Genomic DNA, 19,105 nt, shown 5'->3' with positions numbered 1-19,105 from the left:
TCAGCCTGCCTACAAAGCTTTGAAGCTGCCTCACAAAATGATACAATGAAGTGATAAACAGAAATACATTAAAAACAAAGGGAACAGAAGTTTTCTTTCCCTGTCCTTTATCTTGGTCTCTGACATATAAGAAGCAGAATGGGTGTTAGAGCTTCGGTCTGAAACGAGAGTTGCTTTTTTTAAATTGGGTTTTGCTCCCCCAGGCAAAGCAGCCTCTTGGGCTTTGCTCTCCAAGTGCAGGCTGACCTTGGCTGAGACCCTAAGCCAGCTTTTCCTGAGGTGGGACCTTGAGGGTGCTATCCTAGAGCTGTGTTTAGGTGTGTAGTTTTAATAATGAGTATTTCAGACTCACCGTGCACAGCTGTGTTTTGAAGCCAGCGTATGTCGCCCCAGGCGTAGCCTGTTCCATACTGCCCAGTACACCCACCAGTGCAATGGGCATAACAAGAGTTCCTACTTTTTTTACAGGACAGTTGTACATCTGCATTGTTAGTATTATTGTTCACATTCCCTTAGAGAAATGGCTGCAAGCACTGATTGATTACATTCTTGCTTACTGGACTTTTTGGGTTTACAGAGATCGTTGTTAAACTGGGCAGACCATGTACAGGTGTATGAGATTTGGGCTGGGGGCCCAGGTTTTCTGCATTGGTTCTCAGGGAAGAGAGCAGGATAGGTGGTTAAGCAGAGGAGGATGTGGGCAGAAAGTCTGGCACCTAATGGGTCTCTCCAGTATCTCGCCTGACTTCACTCACAGTGGAGGACACAGCATTAGCACGTTCAGTTACTGCCAAATCCCTTTACAGGTGGGTTGGACATACACAGGTGGGTTGGACATACACAGGTGGGCTCTGACAAGAGAAGTAAGAAGGAGAAGAGAGAAAGAATAGAAACTCAAGCCCCAGTTAGCTGTTGTTAAACATCATGTGACCTGACTTACACCAATGTATCATTCTCTTTCAGGAGCACTTTATATTCACATCCCAGTAACAAGTAAACAAGCATTAGGGCAATGATAAATTAGCCTAGACAACAGTTTACAGATTACAGCAGGACAGAATGGGGATAATAACATTATTAATCATTTCAGTGATTAATTCAATTTTTATCTATTAATGACCATTTGTTTATTTTATCTATTGGGAAGTCAGAATGTCAGGAAGGGGACCAAAGAGCACTGGCGCATAAACTTCTATCTACATAGGAGTAATTTTAATTTGATGAAACTGTACAATCTTGGCTAGACCCACAAATATCTCAATTAAGTGTGATACTACTATATTGTGTACCTCACCAAGGTGTTTTTGAATTAATTGGTGAATTTAAAATACTCAGAATGCTTCATAACCATGCTGCATAACTGTGTGTATAGGCATTCTCAACCATTAATTGCACTGTCATTGTAGTCTGGTCTGCTAGCATTTGATTGTAATAGAAACATTGTTTTGTACCTGATTTAGCAAAACAATCTTCAACGTTTAAATCACAGGTATTGTAAATGCTGTTATGGGATGCAGTCAGTAAAGAATGAAAACCCGCTAATATTATTAATAAAATTGTGTGAGGAAAGCTGATTCAATTTCCTAGAGAATTCTGAGCTTTTTAAAGCTTTTTTTTTTTTAACAAAATTGTTTAATTCTAATTCAAATTGGAAAAAACCCCAAACATACTAAAATATAAATTATTCTGTCAAAGATTAAGTTCTAGAGGCTCTGGCTCTGAAGGTCTTTGCCTTGTTCTCATCTCCAGTCACTGGATAGAGAAAATGCTTCAATTTCTGTCCTAAGAACAGTCTCCCAGCCTGGCTTAGCTGGGGCCATGCAAAAAGCTGATGGCCACTGATTTTAATGCCATTCCCATGGTTGGTGCTCCAGAGCTAGGGATGTTTCCCATGGATTTCTGTCCCAGAATTGTGTAATCCTTTTGCTGAATGTCCTTACTTCTGAAGGATTAAGGCAGACTCGAAAGGTTGCAGAAAAGAGCAGCAAGAACAATTGAAAGTCTGAAAATCCTGCCTGACATTGAAAGATTAAAAAAGCTCAGTGTACTTAGATTATCTGAGAGAAGGTTAAGAGGTGACTTGATCATGGTCTCAAAGTCCCAAGTTGAGAAACTGTTTTCTAATACACGGGGAATCTCTAATTTACTAGACAAAGCCATAGCAAGATCCAGTGATTGAATGCTTAATCTGGACTAGTTCACACAAGATGTAACAAGTATGAGACTGTAGCAGCTAAGACAGGTTTGTTTGGGTTTTTTTAGGGTACTGGTGGAGTCTCAATCATTTTAAGATTTAAAACATATCTTTGCTAAAAGCTGTTCTACCTTGACCAGAAATTACAGCGTTTATGCAGAAGTCCCTGGCTGAAATGCTATGGTATGTGTTGTGCCCAAGGGCAACCTATACAATCATAATTTCAGAGTATATTAATTCTTTAGTAATGAATGTTCCCCACTGCTACATAAAATGGGCCCATATAACACACTAGCATCTGCAGCTTTCTAGCCCTAATGTCAATATTCAGAAGCTTGTCAAAACCGTTTTGTACCTCTGTGTGCTTAGCCCAAAGAAAAGGAAAGCTAGTTAATATAAAAAGGTATTTTTAGCCTTTCTGAAAGCTTCTTATGCCAATCCCTAAAAAGAAACAAGAATTTTCTCCAAAAATGCAAATGCTCTGTCTAGAAGCAAGAGTATCATTTTCAGTTTTAACTGCTTCATCATTATGTGTCACTCCCTATGTATAGTAAGTGCTGCATGGCAGTTGTTTCTAAGAGACAATCAGGGACTTTTCCAATAACTACATAATTATATTTCATAATACATGTTTTTGTGAGGCATGGGGCTTTGTGTGTTCAAAGCACTTAGCAGTCATTAACTAATGCTCACAGTACCTCTATGGAACAGGTAAGACAGTATTATAAAGGCAGATAGTCCTCAAGACCACAGAAAATGTTACTAGCAGAGAAAGGAACAGAGCTTGATACCTTCCAGTTTCCAAATTGCATGTTCAAGTCACCAAATCAAAACATTGTCTTAGCTATATAACTATAGGAACTCTGCTTTTAGTATTACGTCCTGAAACTCCATCTCTTACAACGGTTTTATCAGTCTCCTACACCAGTGCAAGGGGTAATGCTGTAGCACTGTACCTAATTTGTCAAGATCAGCAGCATTAGTCTCTGTAGTTCTTACGAGGGCTTAACCTTACTTATTGGGCTAGTCCTACTGAAATTAAATCACTGCATGAAAACTATGTTTCATTAAAAATAACTATGAAAAGAAGTGGTACTACTTATTTTCAAAGTTTGCCTTTATTTTACAGATCAATAGCATTATGATATGGCAGCAACGTCCATAGAGCAGCAGGGGCTAAGTGCTTGCTATGCCAAGCACAGCCTTCGCTGTTAAAAGAGTGCTTTATAAGAGTGACTACTCAGGTAACCAATATCAGGCCAGCACAAATGAAATCTATGAAAACCCCTCCAAACTATTTAGAATCCATTCTGTGTTTTTTGTGTGCAGAAGGCAAGTATATGTGTCTGCTGTAGAGGAATATCTTTTCACAAGCGATTTCTGTGACCATGAGGCCCAACACCTACCCACAACCTTTCTCCCCACTCCTTGAGATTGCATGTCTGGCAGAAGCATCTTGAAGTCATGTATAGGTGCCGTGATGGTAATGAGGAGTCCAACTAAGCCTTATTAATGAATAGAGCTCATGCATGCCACACCTGAAGGAGGAACTGATAAAAATCTATCTCATCCAGAAACTTTACAGTGCCATGTTATGCTTTCCTATTATGTTTTCTCATGAATTTGTGAAAGTGATTGGCAAGGAAAATGTGAAGGAGGTAGCTACGGTAGAAACGTCATGGAAGAAAACCATAGGTTCAAAACATGACTTCCTGTCTGGATTTATTTTGCCCTGAGTTTTGGGCACCATCAGGCATGGCTTCTGGAGTTCCTTTCTCCCAGGGATTGTCACTGTACCTCGATGATTAGGTAGAAAACTACTGAATGATGGACAAAGGGGGAAATGGGAGGATTGCCTTACTGTCACTTTGAAGAATATCACAAACATAATAATATATTTGGGAGGTGGGTGACTGGATAAATAAACTCATATTAGACCTTTTGAGTTTGCATTTTGACCACTTCTGATGGAGACTAATCCAAAACCCTAAGAAAACACGAATTCTACTGGGCTGCCAGTATGTGTGTTTTGAATTAGAAAAGGAAAAATCTTCCCCCAAAAAAGACCAAGTTTCCTTTCCTCTTTTTGGTTTCTGGCACAAGACATGCAAATGTGGGAGGGAGAAAATATCCCGCTCAAAAGAAGAGAGTCTTGGGAAGCAGAAAAAAAAAGTTTATTGAAAAAAAACCCACCAACGCAAACCTAGTGTTTCACTACAAAATGAAAAGTAAGGTGCAGATCTGTTTCTTTCATGTTTTCAGCCTACCTCATTCCAGATAACTTCTGGTCAGCAACTTCCATGCCACCTAGGCTCATGTCAAAGACTTAAGACATGAAGCGAACAAGCACCACCAGTTTTGCAGAATATGATCTTGGCAAGGGGAGGGATCAAGGGCCTTTGCAGGCAATGATCTACAGAGCAAAAGCAGATCATTAGCCTCATGGATGAGGTAGGTTATTCTTGTGAGAAGAGAATCAAACTCATGATATTGGAAAACACAAAACAATTAATCTGTGCATCCTCTGCATTTTCAAATGCTTATTTAAAGTTGGTCTATATTATGGTATCATTTAATGGCTTGCTAATGCAGCTTACTGATCATATAATGCCCTGAAAGGAATCTGACCATTTGCAAAAATCAATACTGATCAGTAGTCAGCAATTGAAATGGGCTGGAGAATGTCCATTCCCTTCAAATACGTATACTAGCACTTCCTATAGAGGGGAAATAGGAAATGAAGGAGGAACTTCAGCATTTCTAAAAATGTATATCTGAATTATTGGTTAAACTACTCTCAGTAGCATTTGGACCTTGGATATTAGCTTTCTTCTGAACTCCAAAAGTACTCAGCTCAAAAAAAAGACAGCACAAGAATTGAGAGTAGTGGGAGAATTGAAGTTTTCCGCGTATGTTTTGCAGCTGTTTTTGAGGGGGAAGGTAGGGTCCAAACTGGTAAGCTCCATCATTAAAGTCTGGGGCCACGGTGCATACTGAGAAATGGTATCTAGCCAGAAAGCCCTGCTCATAGGGAAGGAAATAAGGCAAATAACATACAACTGCTATTAGTCACCACCATGGCATCATTTCCATGTTTAAGCACTTTGGATTTGGGGGTATTTTATTAAGAATATCCTATTTTCAGAAGAAGCAAATGCTTTTGTGGAAAGCTGACAATAGTCCAATACAAAAACCTTTCCAGAACTATGAATGAGAAGTAAAGTTTAATGAAGTATTTTCAACTAAAAGATTGGGTTTTTAACTTCCAACCCTAGCTGCTGGATCACAGTTCCTTAGTTTCGTGGTGCAGGATATTTCAGGAACAACATTTATTTTGTGAACTATATGACGCAGGTACCACAAGAAGTACCAATAATGAAACTGTGCAGAGCTGCCAGCACTTCATTGTCACAGACTTATTTCTAATATTTATTTCACCCCATTCTCCTGGTTCTCTGCTCCTCTGTAAGGGCTAATTAAAAGCGTAGGAATAAATGGTCAGCTTTTCCATTAGAAGATCACCAGTGAAGTCTCCCACAGATATATGTGAGGGCTTGTTAGTAGAAGATCTGGCAAAAGAAATGAAGTAACATACCTTACAAATAACACAAAGCTATTAGGAAAAATAAATTCTGGAAAGAGTTCCAGAAGAATATGATCATATCGACTGATTGTGTGACAAAATGTCAAATACAATTTGGTGATAACAGTGTAAATTGGCGCTAAATTTAAGTACACAGTAATGGCTTTTGGATGGGCTCTCACCTCTGAGAAGAAATCTTTGAGCTCTCCAAAAACATCAGCCCAGGAGTCAATACAGATGAAGGCAAGAAAGGTGGTCAAATGTGTGGAACATCTTCCGCAGGTGAAGTGACGAAATAGCCTAGGTATCTTTGGCCTGAAGGGAGGAAGTGATGGAAATCCCTGAGATAATGACGGGTGGGGGGGAGGTGAATAAAGAATGATTATTCAACCCTTCTCATAACAGTGGAACTAGAGGGCATCAAATGCATGTTACTGGATGGCAGGTTTGGAACAAATACCCTGTGTGTAGCTGAACTGTGCAACTGCTTACTTCATGAGTGCAAAAAAAGTGTAGACATGCACAGAAAGTTATTAAACAGGTTCAGAGAATAAAAATCCATTGAGAGCTATTAAAACATCCTCTTACTGGAGAGTCACTGGCAACACATCATGAAGGGATGAGTGAGCCAACCGAGAAAATATGAGTATATATTTGCCTGGTTCTTTTACTCTTCCTTAGCTCCATTGCTGGAAATGTGACAAAAGGCTGTAAAGACTCTTGGTCTCGTGCAGCAAAACTGTTCCCATCTTGAAGGGTACTTCCAAATATTCTGTTTTGTAATCTATACAATATGTGAATCATACGTGTGAATGTGTATGATAGCTGATGGCGGTTGCTGTGACCATAGTGAGGAGATGTTCAGAGCAGGGCCACTGTTTCCCAGTCACAGCTTCTTCATTGTGCCCTTTGGTGCTAATGAACCTGAGAAGAGGGAGGGGAATTCAGAGTTTCTGTCTCTCTTACTCAATTCCAGTAAATTTCTGCCAAGAAATGGTAAAACTTGTTTCTATGAAATAGTGTGACCAGTATTTTGTTGTTTGGTTACATTTTCCCTTTTTTTCTTTTTTTCTTTTTCCTGTCCTGATCTAATTTAACCAGGCAAATTTCAATAAGCCTCACCACTTCTTGACTCACTGTTTTATGTTGATATTTATTCATGTTCTTCTGATTGTACAACCCACAAGTTCCCTCTCCTTAATGTGTTGATACCAACATTCAGGAACGGTATAAAAAACTGGAGGGAAACATGGTCATTAACTCCCTCTGGTCATGTTTGTTTGCATCAGAAGTACTTGCATTGACACAAATAGACTTTCTTTGTGTATGGAAAGAGATAAGGTTGGGGTTTTCTGTTTTATTTGTTCTGTACCACACATATTTTCCCCACCCACTCCCTCACTTACTTTTATACATGCTTGTACACGGATGTACTTGTATACTAGCAGGTTTCGGAGAATTTCACTCAGCTTAGGAGGATGTGACCAATGTCTGGGATGAAATGTTTTTATTTTCAGCATCACGAGTCATTTCCACCAATCTTACCATCACAGGTGGGTGTTTCTGGGAAGGGTGCTAAAGCACCTATCACTCAGCATTTGGGACACTGAAATACCATTAGTGAAAGTAGTGCTATGAAGAGTTGGGGTGCACCATGTTGTCGCAAACTATTTGCTGCCTGCCCAGTTTAGCCCCATTTTCAGAAGCAGAGAAGTGTTTTAGCTAATAGGTGATGCAGTTGTCTGTGGTTTTCTGTCTATTCCTTTGTTGAAAATGTTGATACGGCTCATAGCTCTGCCTCATTGCTGTATATTTGACTACCACTTCTCATATGGGAGTCTGCACATAGATAATTCAAGTGATTTCATGTTTAGAGGGATTTTCCTGAACCTGCTGCATTTTGCTCAAGTGTTCTCCCTAAGCTGGCTGTCTCTGCAGATAGATGAGTGCATCTGCAAGTTTCAAGATGTGCAGTTTCTGTGGGTGGGGTGGGATGAGTGTGGTGGGGTGAAAGAAGAGAAGAAGAAACAGTCTCTAGCATCAGTAAAGTTTCTGGTGCTTCACATCAGTATCTGTTCTCTTACAGGTTCTGCTTTTTAAACATTGGCCTCAAGAGAAGCTCTGCAGGATGAAAGGGTTATTATGTGACTGGACATCTTGAGTCGCCTGGGGAAAATTACTACAGTCTCTCAGTTATTAGTTAAGTCCCTGTGTTCTGGTGAAATCAGTGGAGCTTGTTTTCACTGGTGTAGTATCTGAGTCATCAAGTTTAACGAATCGTTACAAATAATTTAATCTGCACTTGTAGCTGCTATTATAACTTTTTTTTTACCAAGAGATTTTTTTTTTTTAACCTAGAAAGAGCAACCTTTCTCAGTCACAACGGTTTAAATGTGGAGTAGCAGGATAGGTTTTGCTCATTAGAAAGCCTGATGCTGAATTCAATATTCCCTTCTGCTAAACTTACCTCCTTCAGAATTTAAGACTTTAAGTTGCAGGGGATAAAACATAAGGCCCTGTTTAATTGCAAATAAATAGTGCCAGAAATATGTACAGATGGTACCTGAAGTTCACTGCTGAAGACTATCCAGTAAACTATATATAATTTGCACAACATGTATGTACAGGAAGCAGGAGAACAACGTTTTTTTGTGGTTTCTCACATTTGTAAAAAAACAAAACAACAACAAAAAGAAATAGTAAGTGAACATTCTCAGTCTGTGAAACTTCTTATTTGGGAAAACAGCAACCTGTATTTCTATTTATTTACCTTAATTAAATTAATTAATTTAACAAGTCTGAAGATTTCAGCATTTTACAGGCTACAGGTGTAAATATCTGGCGAGTAAAGTGTATATATTAAACTACATCTACTTAGCTAGTAAATATTTTGCTGCATTAGTTTGCTCATTCTCAAGCAATCAGTTGTGAACTCCAGTGTTGTAATGGGTCCACAGGGAACATTTGTGCTTTGGTTGGCACTTGGATTAAATTCATCAAATGATTTTTTTCCCCCTTCAAGGCTGACATTTCAGAATGTTTTTTTTTTAAAAAGGTTGTGTGCCAACTGCCAAAGTCAATTAATTAAATGGTAAATCTGAAATTTGTAGGGGAGGACTATCATTCCATTTTGCTGTGCAACCTTGGAAAAGTGAACATTTAATCCACAAAACACATGGTTTACCAGAGGGTCCTGATCTGATGGCACTAAAAGTAAAAGCAAAACTCCCAGAGATTTTTTTTGTGAGATTAGGGATTACCTCAAGGATGGCATTTTACCTTGCATTTTCCTTCTGCTTTTGATATGCGGTAGTAATGAGAATATCCTTTGAGATTCTGCTATGCTTGGTAGTTTAAAGGATTCAGCACTTATTAAAAGGAAAATGTGCAAATTTGTGGCCTCATTTCCCATACATTTGGAGGCAGCCCAGATGAAGGTATGGTGTACAGTCCCAGATTTTTTGATTCCTATGCTGGCCAGAGAACTTCATCTCAGATCTGTAAAGGAGATGATAGGGGTAAAATTCAAGAGACACAAGCAGATGGTGATCCTATTCTAAGATAACGTAGATACTACAAATCTCTCTCCAAAACATACACCTTCCATGGAGAGTATCTGCCTTCAATGGCTACAAAGGCAGCCTGGTTTCAAAGCTTAGACTGGACCTTACTTCTCTACTCCTTACTGCCCGTGTTACTTTTTGTACAACTTCTTGAACTCCTTATGCTGTATTTTAAGCTTTACCATCATAAAGTGCTTAGAAATGAGTGCAGTGCAGTGACTGTTCTTTCAGCTGTTAGCTTTCTGTCATTACTTTGATATTTGTTTTGTATTTATATATGTTTTCCCTGCCTGAAGACTGCTGGTGCAGATCAGGACCGCATATTTTGGGCCCTTTATATGCATGGAATAGAAACATAGCCCAAAGACAGTATAAGGGACAGTAGAAACAGTGATTGGACAGACGATTTGAGGCAGACAAGATATGTGACGTAGTACTTTTCTCCCTTTTCTATTTGAAATACTTTCATTCTATATTTTTCTGAAATTTCAAGTTCAGGACTTGTGTCTAATTTTTGGCCAGCCCATTCCCTGTTTCTTTCATAAAGTGGTTGTTTGTTTATTTAGGAAGAGGAAAGCTGCCTAAAGAGAGACGTTTCCTGTATAATCAGAAATTTGTTAGGATTTGGTCTCTAATGTGACAACCTGGTGAGAGGGGGGTAGAGTTCAAGGAAAAGCACTGATCAGCCATCTGTAGGGATGAAGTAGTAGGGAGAAGTGGCAAAAATCACTAGTGCCAAGGGCGTTTCTTAAGTACCTGCCTTGCAGGTATGTAGGTGCTATATAAGAAGGTAATTCTTAAGATTCACCATCTTGTGCCTTCTCCTACCCCTTTGCTTTATATAGTGAATAGAGTAGCAGTTCTTTCTCTCAAAGCCCTGTAGTACATTTCTTAGGACATGTTTGTTCCTCTGCCCCCTCTTTGGAATTGTCCTGCCTGCTCAGATATAGGATATTTTGAAGTAAGAACGCTTCATGTTTTCTTGCTGAAATTGTTCCTCCTTGTGAAAGAGACTTACAGATGTGATGTCCCAATGAGACCAAGTCACTCAGGTGTGAGCAGAAATGGGAGATCTTCAGCTCTGCTTTTCTGAGCCACTGTTACAGTATTTAATCTGAGGGATATTTGATGTAAAACATCAGCAAGAATGTCTCAAAGAATGAAATAAATGAAGGATGCCAAGCTGTGGATAATGCTGGAGGTCAAAGCTACATTGAATTCCCAGCTTCTTCATATTGTAAAAATTGAAGTGTTTCTCTATGCCTAGAAGGAGAATCCCTGAGGGGACTTATGAAACTTTAGTTTAAGCACTTGAAGGACTTCAGATGGGGCCAAGGTTAAGCAATAGATAAGGGAAGCTTAGAATAATGAATTTTGGTTTAAATCCTATCTATCTGAAGCACCTAAAGTCTTGGGTGAGCCTAAAACTCAGCTGATGTGTGTTTAAAATTCCTTCCTGTAGGATGGATTTGATATTTATTTATCTCATGGAAAGGCAGGCAGTGAAATGGCTCAAGCATTCACTTATTAGAGTAGTAACTGTACTATATATGGACTTAGACAAATAGAAAAGGTGTTTAAAATGGGTTGTAAAATTGTCAGAGAACAAATCTCATGAACGTTTCTAGGTGATCACTAGATTACCAAGTTTCCCTTAACAAATGTTGGGTGGTTATATTGTTTCTGTGCAAAATGGCTGTATCTCCCTGTGAGCTATAAATCTAGTTTTCCAAGAGATAATTGAACATGAAAGAGCTACACACCCTAATTTTTTTTCCCTAAAGTTTTATCTCAGCATTGTCTTCATCAGTAGCCTTGTCTGCAGGAAGTGTAAAGTTTCCTGCTATGATTGTTTGACTGCTGCCAATTATCAGATCTGCTTTTGGCAGCTTTCCCCTCAACCTGCTGATTAGCTAATGTGTGGTTACTAATACAATACGGGAAACTGGTGTAAATGTGGAAGCAAAAGATTTATTAATTTCATGTGCTAAATACTGTTTGTAATATAATTATCAATACTGTGAAAGAAATAGTCAGATTTCTATGTCTTTTGTGAAATGACACACAAGAATTTTGTGCAGTAAACAGGCATATTTTGCCCTTGATACACACACATAATTTTCATTAGATTCATAGATTTTAAAGGCAGAAGAAGGACCATTAGAGCATCTAGTCTAACTACCTATAAAACACAGGCCACAAAATTTCATCCAGATACCCTGTATCAGAATTAATAGAAAACAGGAGCCAAATCCTGAGCTGGATGTACAGCAGTGTTACTCCACCAAGCTGGAATAATGGTGAGTTACATCAGCTGAGAAATTTGCAGTAGACTTAAGTGACAAAGGATTCTTTTCGCACAAACCTAAATGAAAACGGTCACTTATATTTTAATCACAATGTTGAAAGAGCCTTGCCGGGAGTGAGTTTTTACAAAATATTTTAAACTTGCGAAGAAATTTTTTTTTTTCCTAAACCTTTCTGGGATGATTGTTTTCCCTGTTGTAATTGAAACTTGTCCCTTCACTGGATCTCCTGAAGAAAAGGCATAAAGTTATCAGAATAAAAATATTTCTCTTTAAATTGAAACCTGTTCCAAGATTCTTATTTGCAATTAATTCATGCCGTAGGATTTTAGTGGGGGAGGGAAGAATTAAATAATGTAATAAAAATCTGAATTTTCCCAGAGCCAAGAAGAACTTGAACTCAAAAGTTCAAAGATTCAAAGTCTCGAGAGCTAAAATGTAGAGTCTGTGATTTCTTTCATTAGGTTCTACATTTGGCAAAACAAGATGTCTCATCACTGTTTCGTAGCCGTCTGTATGTGTGTGTGGATGATGTTATTATATTTATAGCAGATACAGCCTTATCATTTAGCTACAGACAGACTTCTACCTGCTCAGAGCTACAGGGTTTAAGAATGCACTCAGACAATATTGACATAGCCAATGCCATAACAGCCTGCAATCTGCACAGAAACTAAGACTTTGTGCACACCAAAGCTGAACAAAAAACCTTCCTTCCTACTCCCCTAACCCAAAAGAGAGTGTTTAAAGGAAAATACCAGTGTGGGGAGAATAGCCTTCAGATTCCCTTAGATTTCCAATCACTTTCTGCCAGTTCTGTCTCAGGAGAAGGCGGTGAAGGCTTTTCTGTTGAGTGATACAGAAATCTGTGACTATCACATGAACATTTGGAATATGGAAAAAGAAAGACACTGCCTTATTGGAGTAGTTGTTTATGTGGACAGTAAGCAGGAGAATCTCCTCTCATAATATTCACATTCTCAGTGATTATAAGCCAACTGTTGGTTTGGCTGATGAACAGTTGGAGGTGTTTTATATTTGCTTAAAAAAAAGTAAACAGAATAGATACCTTTTTATACATTCCCTGTACTTTTTTTCCCCTAGTGCTTTTCTTCTTCAGAGCTGGAAGTTTGTTTTAACATGTCACAGCACATTTTGGTGCCACTGTCACATAGAGAAAAAATTATGATAATTTACTGCAAGATAAAAGTCAGAAGACATGCTCTGAAGCTTACCAATAAACCCCACTTCACTCTCTCTCTCTCTCTTTCTCATTACTTCAAGCAGCACTAGAAGAGCCAGCCCCTCCTTGAGAATCAAAGTTTGTCTTTGTCCTTACCCAGAAGGATTTAAGTGTTCCCCATCTTTTAGGAAACCCTCATTTACTTCTATTGTACCACTAAGTATTTGTTGACATCACACTTGTCCACACAGCTTGTAGCAACATCACATGCTTCAGCATGTTGCAAACCACATTTGCTTCATGAGGTACACCCAGCTCCTGAACTGTTCTTCCTGTAATGCCTACACCTAAAGTTCATTCAGCACTCCGTAAGAAAATTGAGGAAAATTACCTATATATCTGTTTCATGTAGCCAGGCAAGACAAACCAACTAATAATGCCATCTTAAACACTGCCCCTTCATGAACATCAGCTTGCTAGGTTATGTAGATGCTACTGTGAAATGTATCCTCAGGAATGAAACATTGGGAACAGTGGCTTCTGAATGAGGACAATCCTTTGTAGCACCCTACCAAGTTTGGTGATGTATTGAAGCATCTGGAGGTCACCGTTCCTTCTCATCCTGCCTCATTATGGTATCTTCTGCCCAAATGAAGATGTGCGTAGAGTGTGCCAGTATGTCTGCACCATGATGCAAGTCAAGACAAGACAAAACATGATTGCCATGAAGAAGCCAGAAAAGAGAGGCTCTGATAGACGTCTGAACTGTATATTGTGGGTAACTCAGTATAATCCTGCATTTGTTTTTTGGTTCAATTCCCCATTTCTCAGTCCACAAGGCTGACCTCCAAGAAACTTTAGAAATATTGTTTTCTAAAGGCTATTGTTATATAAAAATTTGCTATGGTTTATGGTCTTGCCAAATTAAATTTAGCTTCAGTGAACGTGACATGAAATCTGTGTAGTATGGCCTCACCAGTGAATAAAAAGGCTCCTTCAGCCGAGTCATATATAAATATCAGTAATATAAAATTCTGACAATTGTTAAGAGTATTGCATTCACAGTAGGTTTGCACTTTCAGTCTGGTGATAAACCATCAGTCTGTATATAGTTTCATTTTGTCATTTGCTTGTGGAGTACTTCTTCCCTACACTAAAATTAAAATAGAAAAGACTTTTTCACTTTTGGGGAAAAGAGCACTATTGAAGAGACATTCTTCCTGGCAAATTAATAGATAAGGTCTGCCATGCTAACCCAAAAGCCAGCAAAAGGTAAAAATTGAATCTCTTTATCACAGTTAAATAATTTTTCTAAACTAGGGAAGTAATATAGGGTGGAATATATGGGATAGATTCTCTTACAGAAAGTACATTTAAACTTTAAAAAGTCCACAACTAATATTGGGAATGGTTATAAATAACAGTCTTCTCTTTTAGATTAGGTTGCATTTATTACATTCTACCAGGCCTTTATGGAGATTCTCAAGGAATTAAAGTTATATTTATGATAAAAACATGGAGCTGCTTCTAAATAGCGTTTTCATCATATTAACTGTTGCCTAGATAACAGGCATATCTCCTCGAGCACCTCTATTCTGGTTTAGCACTACAGCTTGCAAATTAATACAGTCATTATAAGACAGCAAAGCTATATCACTTACCGTTTCATTATTGTTCAAATCAAAATCCATATTTTTTCAGTTCTCCCTAGGGTTACAAACTGGATAGGGAAATGTTATCATCTTGCAAAATAATCTCTCAAGACTCAATCTCTTTGGTGTTAAGAGGAGCAGTTAATCATATTACAGTAATTTTCATATTAATAGGTCCTATGCAAAGAGAGAGTTAATGCTCTCCTTCTACATTCAATCCTCCAACAGTTTTTTATATATACATGTATTTATATATGTGTGTATGTATATATATATGTGTATATATATATTAATCTGCTTGGAACTAGATTAGCACAAAAAATATCACGTCCTACTCAGTATATGAATCAGGGTCAAATCAACAGCATACTCTTAAATTTTAATCAAAATGGCAATCTGTCATCGCTAAGAGAGTTAGGCAATGTTTAAGCGAATAACATGAATACATACCATGTTTTAATGGAAAATACAGGGGATAACTTACTGCAGCACAGGAAAACACTCCATAGAGTACCTTGCAGATACTTTACTCCTCACAGGAGAAGCTGTGATCCTACAGCATGTATAAGTGTTCTAAAATGAAAATCAGTTTTAGACCTGAATTCTATTTTTTGGGGTTTTAATGCACCCTCTACCTTTGAGATCTTCTCACATACTATAATTTTCTGAAAGCTTCTCATATAATGTTGTACATTTAATAATGTAATGGTGTTATTTAAACTCAGAGCTTTGATTTACGCATGAACATTTTCTGGTACTTTTCTTTTTTTCAATCTGCTAACCTGAGTAATGCGGTGTGTTCAGAAGAACTTGGGTGCAAATTTAAGGAGCTGGCCAAGGGGTCAGGTGTTTGCCTAATTTTCAGAAGCCTGAATGTGCAAGAAAGGTGGGTCAGGTCTGCAGAGACATGGGACAGATCTGGCTCTGCTCCACTCCCACTCTGCCCTGGCTCGGCGGGAAGCTGCTCTGTGCAGGGGCCCAATCACTGCCCAGGCGTTGTGGCTAATAAGCTCCATGGAGAGCAGGATCGAGACCTGAGCGTGATGCTGACTTAATGGGGCTGTCTGGCTCCCGGCACTGGTTGGCTGACCTCATGAAGGAGCCCGCTGCCTCTTCTTTGGCGGTGCAGGAAGACCCTCCTTTGGTAAACCTTAGCTTCCTGTTCACATCTGCTCTTCTTTCACTAAGCTCCGTTACCGTATTGATGCCATCTCTCTCAATGGTCTTCATTATTCTCCCCACTGTCATTCCCAGGGGGTCTGATTAAAATCAGTGGAAAGCTCCCTTGGATTTTATTGGCTTTGGTACTTGGGCTCTGCTGCTTAATTTGCCTTGTCTGTTTTTAACTCTGCTTTCTGTTTAGACTTCTGCCGTGTTCTTCGCATCCTTTATCTTTCCCCACTTTTGTATACTTTTGTTCCTATTCCTGACCTGCTCGACAACTGTTAAATTACTTAGGCAGTGAGTAAAATGCAGATTAAAGAAGTGCTTTTGGCTTTGAACTAAAATGTGTTGACAGGACTCACAAGAGTCCTAGAGGAGACACAGAAAAGTAGCATCATTTTGGGAGAAAAAAACCTAGAAAAATTATTCTTATCAGATCTGAGGACTCACCATGGTTTTGTGGCAGCACTCCTGGCTGCCTTAATGAGGTCATGGGTAGTGTGTAGAAACAGTTTTAATTGGTGATAATTTTTACACTTGTTTAACAAAACTTAAAGGCAGCTGGAATTGGGTTCTAGCTGCACTATACTGGTGCAAATCAAAAGTAATGTTATTCAAACTTATGTTCTTCTTGATTAGCAGCACTTTAAAAGAAATCAGACTCTAACGCACTCCTGAATTTTAGATATTGTACTGTATTTCCATTTATAACTCGACATAATTCCCACACAGCATATGGTATTAATCTGGTGTAAACACCATGTTATGATGATACCCGAACACATACAGCTGACATGAAAATGTCTTCAAGTACAATATTTCCAAAAGCAATTATGTCTATATGGTTGGTAGTTAGCTTGCTGTTTGAATTTTTATTTCTTGTTCAAATGCACATGAAAGTACACAGTATGAAACATTATGTATGAAAAAGGAGATATTTTCACTGTTTGCAAGAAAAAGAAAAAAAAAATCAGGAAGGACGGTCTACTTTTTTTTGGCCTGTTAGGCTTTCATAAGGAAATCTCACCTTCATGTGAACACAGTTTTTTTGCAATGTTGGAATTTCCTTTGTTTGTGTTAGAGGGTAGGTGTGTAGATTACTGCAAGGAATACAGTGACACAAAGTGAAACTGAAGACATTTTTGTAAGAGAAAATTATCTCCAAAATAATTATTTAAGGAAATGTTGAAATTCTCAGTGAAGGTAATGCTCCTCCTGATGTGTGTATGCCCCAGACATCAACCTCTGCTGGTAACCAAGCATTTTCCAATGTTCTGCACTGAGAAGGGTGGGAGACCAGTACCCCTTGTCCAGGTAGATGCATGTGTGAAATTCTTAAAAAAATTGCCTAACGTTGGAGTTGAGCCAATAATTTTGCTAAAAGCAGATAAATAAAAGGACGTCTTTTGAAAAGTAAATGCTTGCGGATGGTAATATTTTTACTTGAACACTTGCCAGTAGGGCCAGATTCACAGCTGGTGTAAACTTTTCTACTGCCATTGAGTTAACACCAGTTTGAGATGGAAAATTAATTTATTAGGATGAAGTGCAGCTTTTTCACAGATTGTTTGTAGCTCCACCTGCTACCCACACTCTCAATTTTTTTAGCCTTTCCTAGTCCCTTTTTTCCTTCTTGAAGATCCTTCCTTAAATATGTTCCTAAGACAAATAAAATAACATATCCTCAGTATCACACTCTCATAATAAAAGGAACTGCTCAACAATCCATCTCTGCACTCGTTAGCATCAGTATAAATCCACAATGACTTCATTTTAATTACTTCATACTTGCTCTACAGTGGATAACAGTAGGTTAGGCTGTTGATGGCTTTGTAAAGTGAGCATTTCCAGATCATTTCTACTATCCAATACAATATCTTAGTTTTAAAAAAGAGATGGCTAAACAAATTGCAACGGGGCAAGTATAAATGTGGAATAACTCCACTGAAAATTTACACCAGTGTGACTAAGAACTGAATTTAGCCCATTTGGTTGAATTCCTTTTGATGGTTTCTGCATGTTGAAGCATCCACCAGAGATTAGATGGAAACCATCAGACATGCTGTTGTTATCTGCGATATAAGCAGGACACCAGAGGTGAAAGGGTAATGCATTATCACACTGCGCCACCTGGCCCATCCAACACAATTTGAACAACCATAATTGTATTGATTACTTCTTGTGCTCATGACTAATGACCTCTAGCTGCAACCCTGCATTTTCTAAATCTTTTATATTCTGATTTAATAATAAGATTTGATTAAAAATTGCCATTAGCCAATGCCAATGATTAGTCAGCAGGACTGAATGCCGCCAAGTTCCAATGAGTTTCATTATTCTGGAATTAAAAAGGACAGAGAACTTCTCTGGGTTAATAATACAATGATTCTGTCTCAATCAGGAATGAAAGAAAACAACTCTAATATACAAATGTAGCAAAATGTATGGCTATTACTAATAGCTGCGTTTTACAGAGAAATGTTTGAGGAATTAAAAGGACTTTGTCACAGATGGTGGGAACAGTTAGCTTTTACTTTTTATATTTGATTGGAAAGCCAGTGTCAGATGGTGTGTGAGGGGACATTTTACTAGTGAAAGCCATTTCCTTTGATGAAACAAGAACATGGGGTTTATTCAGTTTCTTCATGTACATCACTGCCACAACAAAACAATGAAAAGTCTATGTAGGCAAAAATGAACTGTGATGGCTTTAGAAAATGACAAGGGGATTTGCCCAGGTTATTTACCTGCTGAGGATATATTAACCTATGATATTTATTTATTTTATCCAAAATGATGACTTGATATTTAAACAAAATGACATATTGTCACACCTTCCACAATAAAAAAGTATGCCGTTTCATATCAGGAAGGTGAAATATTTAAACACATACTAATTTTTAGATGTAGATAGATTCTGCTGAAGTGTGTTTAAGGATAGACTTAAGTATACATCTAAGAGATCTGCTGAATCTGAATTGAGATCGTGGTGTTTGTTTCTGAAGATAGGGTGCACTACAGGAGATGTTCTATGGGCAAAAACATCTGCTGTGGGATATGGCATTCCCTGAGATCCCATTGGATCTGCCTGAAGGACTGGGTGACATTGAAGTCAATGAAGGCTGAGAGCACTCAGCACCTTTCAGGTTCAGACCTCTAAATAATAAAAGACCCTCGAGACACAGTAAAAGCGTTTCCCCCATCACACAGGAAGAAGAAAACTGTCCTGTCTCACTTTCATCCTATAGGAAAAAAAAACATGGCCCAAACTTGAGTCCTTTAAGATTTTTAGGGTATTTGTACAAAGAAATACCTTTTTAATTACTGCATACAAAAATCTTGTATTTAGTTTGCGTGGCAAAGTTTTGGTAGCAGTGGGGCTACAGGGGTGGCTTCTGTGAGAAGTTGCTAGAAGCTTCCCCCATGTCTGATAGAGACAATGCCAGCTGGCTCCAAGACA

The sequence above is a fragment of the Leptosomus discolor genome, chromosome 2 (assembly GCF_034619465.1).
Source record: "Leptosomus discolor isolate bLepDis1 chromosome 2, bLepDis1.hap2, whole genome shotgun sequence".
Taxonomy (NCBI): domain Eukaryota; kingdom Metazoa; phylum Chordata; class Aves; order Leptosomiformes; family Leptosomidae; genus Leptosomus; species Leptosomus discolor.
Note: the sequence above shows the minus strand (reverse complement) of the source record.